The following is a 7,591-nucleotide window of genomic DNA, read 5'->3' as shown; positions in this document are numbered from 1 at the left end:
GTCCACCAAGATACAGGCCATAAAACTTTGCTGATAAAATAGGATGCGGCTGCCGAGCGTGATGGTTCATACCTGTAATCCCAGCACTTTGAGAGGCTGAGGTGGGTGGATCACTTGAGCTCAGCAGATGAGACCAGTCTGGCCAACATGGCAAAACCCCATCGCAATCTTAAAAAAAAAAAAAAATTAGTCAGATGTGCTGGTGCGTGTCTGTAGTCCCAGCTTCTTGGGGTGCTGAGGCAGAAGGATTGCTTGAGGCTGCAGTGAGCCAAGATGTGCCATTGCACTTTAGCCTAGGTGACAGTGAGATCTGGTCTCAAACAAAACAAAACAGGATGCTGTAAAGAAGCCAGACAAAACCCACCAAAACCAAATGGCAATGAAAGTGATCTCTGGTAGTGTTCACTCCTATTTATATGCAAATTATAATGTATTAGCATGCTAAAAGACACTCCCACCAGTGCCATGACAGTTTACAAATGGCATGGCAAGATCTGGAAGTTACACTATGTAGTCCATAAAGGGGAAGAATCCTCAGTTCCAGGAAATATCCACCCATTTCCTGGAAAACTCATGAATAATTTACCCATTTTTTTCCCCCATAATCAAGAACAAGCCCGTTCAAAAGTGGGCAAAGGATATGAACAGACACTTTACAAAAGAAGACATACATGAGGCCAAGAAACACATGAAAAAATGCTCGTCATCACTAGTCATTAGAGAAATGCAAATCAAAACTACATTGAGATAGCATCTCACGCCAGTTAGAATGGCAATCATTAAAAAATCTGGAGACAAGGCCGGGCACAGTGGCTCACCCCTGTAATCCCAGCACTTTGGGAGGCTGAGGCGGGTGGATCATGAGGTCAAGAGATCGACACCATCCTGGTCAACATGGTGAAACCCCGTCTCTACTAAAAATACAAAAACTTAGCTGGGCATGGTGGCACGTGCCTGTAATCCCAGCTACTCAAGAGGCTGGGGCAGGAGAATTGCCTGAACCCAGGAGGCAGAGGTTGCGGTGAGCCGAGATTGCACCGTTGCACTCCAGCCTGGGTAACAAGAGCGAAACTCCGTCTCAAAAAAAAAAAAAAAAAAAAAATCTGGAGACAATGGATGCTGGAGAGGATGTGGAGAAATAGAAACACTTTTACACTGTTGGAGTGTAAATTAGTTCAACCATTGTGGAAGATGGTGTGGCAATTCCTCAAGGAAACAGAGATTCCATTTGACCCAGCAATCCCATTATTGGGTATATATCCAAAGGATTATAAATCGTTCTACTATAAGGACACATGCACCCGAATGTTCACTGCAGCACCGTTTACAATAGCAAAGACCTGGAACCAATCCAAATGTCCATCGATGATAGACTGGACAGGGAAAATGTGGCACATATACACCATAGAATACTATGCAGCCATCAAAAACGATGAGTTCCTGTCCTTTGCAGGGACATGGATGAACCTGGAAACCATCATTCTCAGCAAACTGACACAAGAGCAGAAAATCAAACACCACATGTTCTCACTCATAGGTGGGAGTTGAACAATGAGAACACATGGACACAGGGAGGGGAACATCACACACTGGGGTCTGTTCGGGGGGAAATAGGGGAAGGACAGCGGGTGGTGGGGAGTTGGGGAGATATAGCATGGGAAGAAATACCAGATATAGGTGATGGGGAGGAAGGCAGCAAATCACACTGCCATGTGTGTACCTATGCAACAATATTGCATGTTCTTCACATGTACCCCCAAACCTAAAATGCAGTTAAAAAAATCAAGAAGTAACTGTAAGTGAACTCAATTGAGCAGTCCATGACACTGCTTTATGGAGTAGCCATTCTTTTCTTTCTTTACTTCTCTATTAAACTTGCTTTCACTTTACTCTATGGACTCACTCTGAATTCTTCTCGCGTGAGGTTCGAGGACCCTCTCTTGGGGTCTGGATCGGGATCCCTTTCTAGTAACAAACTAACCAAATTCACTGACCCTTTCCAGCACCTTTGTAATCTTAATAGGTATGTTGCTGATGCTCCAGGCAAGTCAATATGCTGGGACACTGGGTTGCATCAGACAAAGTGGTTTAAGTATAGGCCACCGAACAAAGAGACAAGAGGTGACTTGAAAGCCATCTCACTGAAAACTTTGGGGCTAGGGATTTTCACGGTTTTGAAGTGGGCCAAAGTATGGAGATCACTGATTGGTTAAAGAGTGCAGGGAGAAGTCATAGGACAAGGAAATGAATAAGCTGTATTCTCATGCTGATTCCATTCCCCTCTGAGGGTCAGCTGTTTCTCTGGAAATCAGGATCTGAAAAACATCTTAAGCAATGCTTAAGCAAAAGCCATGTGATTCTAATGCCAGAGATCCTATCTATAGGAACAATGCGGATGCAAATGATCAGTATCTACTGACTTGGAGTAACAAGGAAGTGGGTTAATGTGCAGCCAGATTAATGCTTAAATATAACTATATTTCTGTCTAGAACCAGACAGGCAATTGTCAACCCTGCGGGGACAATTTCATGTCAATAAACATATTGATCCACAGTACCCTCCGAACTCATCTAGTAATCTGTTCTCCGGTCTGCCGACCAGTTCTCCTACTAGTAGAATTTTATACTTAAGAGTTCAGCTGGATGTAGTGGCTCACGCCTAAATCCCAGCACTCTAGGAGGCTGAGGCGGGCAGATCACTTGAGCCCAGCCTGGGGAAGACCAGCCTGGGCAACATGATGAGACTCTGTCTCTAGTAAAAATACAAAAAATTCTTTGGGTTTGGTGGCGTGCACCTGCAGTCCCAGCTACTGGGGAGGCTGAGGTGGGAGAATCACCTGTACCTGGGAAGCTGAAGCTGCAGAGAGCCAAGATCACACCACTGCACTCTAACCTGGGCAACCAGAGTGAGACCCTGTCTCAAAATAAATAAATGAAATAATAATGAAAAAGTTCATCATTTTTAAAACCTGTTTATGCTTTCGGATGAAATGTGTATACAAGAAAGAAAAAGACTTTTCTTTTTTGTTTTGACACGGAGTTTCATTCTTGTTGCCCAGGCTAGAGTGTAATGGTGCAACCTCCGCCTCCCAACTTCAAGCAATTCTCCTGCCTCAGCCTCCCAGGTAGCTGGGTTATAGGCATGCGCTACCACACCACACTAATTTTGTATTTGTAGTAGAGATGAGGTTTCTACATGTTGGTCAGGCTGGTCTCAAACTCCCTACCTCAGGTGACGCGCCACCTCGTCCTCCCAAAGTCCTGAGATTACAGGTGGGAGCCACCGCGCCTGGCCAGAAAAAGTATTTTTTAAATGTGAAGAGTGCCTTTTTTAGTGTGAAAACTAATTTGAATACTTTGAAAAGACTTGATAAAGGCAAAGTGCAAAAAAACATTGCTGCCAACTTTAGGGTAACAAGACAACTATAAAAGTATGGAAAAAGGGGCCATGTGTGGTGGTTCACACCTGTAATCCTAGCACTTTGGAAGGCCAAAGTGTGAAGATCCTTTGACGCCAGGAGTTGCAGACCTACCTGGACAATGTAGTAAGATCCTTTCTCTAAAAAAAGAAATTAGGTGGAGGGACAGTGGCTCATTAACCTTTAATGGTAGCACTTTGGGAGTCCAAAGCAGGTGAACCTTAGGTCAGGAGTTCAAGACCACCCTGGCAACAATGGTGAAACCCCATCTCTACTAAAAATACAAAAACTAGCTGGGCATGGTGGTCTGTAATCCCAGCTACTTGGGAGGCTGAGACAGGAGAATGGCTTGAACCTAGGTAGTGGAGATTATAGTGAGCTGAGATCGTGCCACTGCACTCCAGACTGGACAAAAGAGTGAGACTCTGTCTCAAAACAAACAAACAAACAAAATTAAAAATTAGACTGGGCACAGTGGCTCATGCCTATAATCCCAGCATTTTGGAAGAGGAGGCAGGAGGATTGCTTGAGCCCAGGAATTCAAGACCAGCCTATGTAACACAGTAAGACCCCAACTCTACAAAAAAAACAATTAAAAAAATTTAGCTGGGCATGGCCCCAGCTACTCTGGAGGCTGAGGCAAGAGGATTGCTTGAGTCTGGGAGATGAAGGCTGCAGTAAGCCATAATCATACCACCACATTCCAGCCGTGGTGACAGAGTGAGACCCTGTCAAATAAATAAATACATAAATAAATAAAGGCCCAGTCTGATGGCATGTATCTGTAGTCCTAGCTACTTGGGTAGCTGAGGTGGGAGGATTTGCTTGAGCCCAGGAATTGCAGGTTATTGTGAGCTGCACTCCAGCCTGGGCAACAGTGTGAGACTATCTCTAAAAATATATACATAAATCTAAATTACATGGAAAAAAGAACAAATATCTGTAAAGATTCTTCCTTCAGATTGCCCCACAGTTCTTTTTCCACTTTTAATGCAAATACTTATATTGCCCTTATTGTGTGCCAGATGACTATCTGAAGTATTTAGCCTACTCATTTTATTATCTTACGTGGTAGATCAATATTCTCATTTTACAGATGAGGAAATTAAAGCTTAGTGAGGTTAAGTAAGAGCCTCCAGATAATTATGTGGTAGAGCCCCATTTTAAACCTGAAAAGTCTGAATTCTAGCTGAAAACACTGGATACCACAGGCAATGCATTATGGGTGAGTTGTACAGGAAAAAAAAAAAAAAGACAATTCAGAACACCAATCAGCAGACTCCCCATATCCATATTCAAAGAATGGTTAGGCAAATGAACAAGTCTGTTGTTGTTTTGTTTTTGTTTTTGTTTTTTGAGACAGATTCTTGCTTTGTTACCCAGGCTATAGTGCAGTGGTGAAATCTTGGCTCACTGTAACCTCCGGCTCCTGAGTTCAAGAGAGTCTCCCTGCCTCAGCCTCCTGAATAGCTGGCACTACAGGTGCATGCCACCATGCCAGGCTAACTTTTGTGTTTTTAGTAGAGTTGGGGTTTCACCATATTGGCCAGGTTGGTCTCAAACTTCTGACCTCGTGATTTACCTGCCTCAGCCTCCCAGAGTGCTGGGATTACAGGCATGAGCCACCGTGCCCGGCCTGAACAAGTTTTATACATTTTAAGTGAAAAGAAATGTTTAAGTTATGTAGTTGTCATTTTATATAACTAACTAACCACTGATTCTAATTGAGTTAAATAAAGAGCTTTCCTCCATGAAGAGAAGTACTGGGTCATACAAAAGAGTGTTTTCTCACGAGAGGATGGATGGAATTTAACATTAAAAATGGCAGAATAGTGTTTTCAACAAATGGTGCCAGGCCAATTGACCAGATATCTGTATGCAGAAAAATTAACCCTGACACACACTTCACACCTTACAGAAAGTTAATTTAAAATGAATTGTAGACTTAAATGTAAAACAGAGAACTGTAAAACTTCTAGAAGAAAACATGGAAGAAAATCTAGGTGGCCTTGGGTTTCGCAATGAGATTTTAGATATAACACGAAAGTCGGCCAGGCATGGATTACATGCCTGTAATCCAAGCACTTTGGAGGCCAAGGCAGGTGGATCACCCGAGGTCGGTAGTTCAAGACCAGCCTGACCAACATGGTGAAACCTTGTCTTAAAATAAAAAAAAAAAAGATATAATACCAAAGTCATGAAACCTATGAAAGAAAAAATGGATACACTGGACTTTATTTAAATTTTTAAAAATTGCTCTGTATAAACAGAATGATAAGACAAGCCACCTTTTGGGGGAAAACATTGGCAAGCCACATATCTTATAAAAGACTTGTATTCAAAATATGTAAATAACTCCACTATTGTTAATAATACTAAAATGAGGATTTTTGTACATAAATTTTTGCTAGGTTTTTGATCTTTAAAAAAATGAGATAATGGCCAGGTACAGTGGCTCATGCCTGTAATCCCAGCACTTTGGGAGGCTGAGGCGAGTATATCATGAGGTCAGAAGCTCGAGACCAGCCTGACCAACATGGTGAAACCCTGTCTCTACTAAAAATACAAAAATTAGCCAGGTGTGGTGGTACACACCTGTAATCCCAGCTGCTCAGGAGGCTGAAGCAGGAGAATTGCTTGAACCCGGGAGGTGCAAGTTGCAGTGAGCCGAGATTGTGCCACTGCACTCCAGCCTGGACAACAGAGCAAGACTCCATCTCACACACATACATACAAAAGAGGCCAGGTGTGGTGGCTCATACCTGTAATCCTAGGACTTTGGGAGTCCAAAATTTGAGACGAGACTGGGCAACATGGCAAAACCTCATTTTTACAAGAAATACAAAAATTAGTCAAGCATGGTAACACATGTTGTAGTCCTAGCTATTTGGGAGGCTGATAGGAGGACTACCTGAGCCTAGGAGATTGAGGTGTCAGTGAGCTGTGATCAAACCACTGCACTCCAGCTTGGATGACAAAGTAAGACCCTGTCTTAAAAAACAAACAAACAAAGCAGGATTTGGAAACTAAAGAAAATAATTATAATAAACCCTTCTATGGTATTTTACTATATGCCTGAAACTGTTTTAGGCACTTCACATATATATTTATTTCATTCTATGACAATGCAATGAGGTGAGTACTATTATATTATGTCCATTTTACAGATAAGGAGATTAGGCATAGATGATTTAAAAAAAGAAAGAAAAAACTTGCCCAAAATCATACCACTCGTAAGTAAATGAGGTGGCACTTAAACATGTTTTGGCTCTAGTTCATACTCTCAACTATTATATTAGAGTGTTAATGACATCAACAGGCATTTGTCAAATATCTACTTTGCAACAAAAGATATTGTATAAGACATAACAAGAAAAATAAGAGTAGTTTGCTCACAAAAACTCACGTAATGGAAGAAACCTGTAACTAACTCACCATGGGAACGAAGATAAAATGACCTGGCCCAGATCAGGAGAATCTCAGGTTTCAAATGAGAGTTGAGATTTCATTAGTGGCGTATGGAATATGTAGGTGTGAAAACTGATAGGATGTAAAAAACACTCAAAGGAGCCTGAATTTTGGGTAAATTGGTTATTAACAGCAGGACCATTAAGTAAATAAGCTTTAGACAAAAGTCAATTTGTCTAAGCTTATTTACTTAATGGTTTATATTTTAGTTATATTTCAGTTAACCAGTTTTAGGCAACTTTTTGTTTTGTTTGTTCAAATGGAAGTCTTATTGAGCACCTACTATGAAAACAAGTGAGAGTCTGAGGATATTGAGATAAATATGTTATCCCTGCCCTAGAGCTGTGAGTCAGAATCACTGTAAGGACTTGTTAAAAACATATTAATAGGTCTACTCCTAGACTTTCTAATTCAGTAGGTCTGGGGTGTGACTAGAGAATTTCGAGTTCTAACAAGCTCCCAGGTGACTCTAATGCTGCCTGTAAGGAACCACACTTAGAGAACCACGGCCCTAGAGGAATCAAAAGTTAGTGGAAAGGAAGTTGGTATTTGGGAGGCCTCCACAGCTGAGTTTGTAATGGAAAGAATTTGTAATAGAAGGCCAAGGGGGAAGGGGATTCTGGGTGAAGGTTTAACATTTACAAAAGCAGGGACTATCTAAGACAGTTCTGGAAAAGCAAGTGTTTTTAGATGTTTGGAAACCA

The sequence above is a fragment of the Saimiri boliviensis genome, chromosome 3 (assembly GCF_048565385.1).
Source record: "Saimiri boliviensis isolate mSaiBol1 chromosome 3, mSaiBol1.pri, whole genome shotgun sequence".
NCBI classification, from domain to species: Eukaryota; Metazoa; Chordata; class Mammalia; order Primates; family Cebidae; genus Saimiri; species Saimiri boliviensis.
This window is presented reverse-complemented; position numbering follows the sequence as displayed.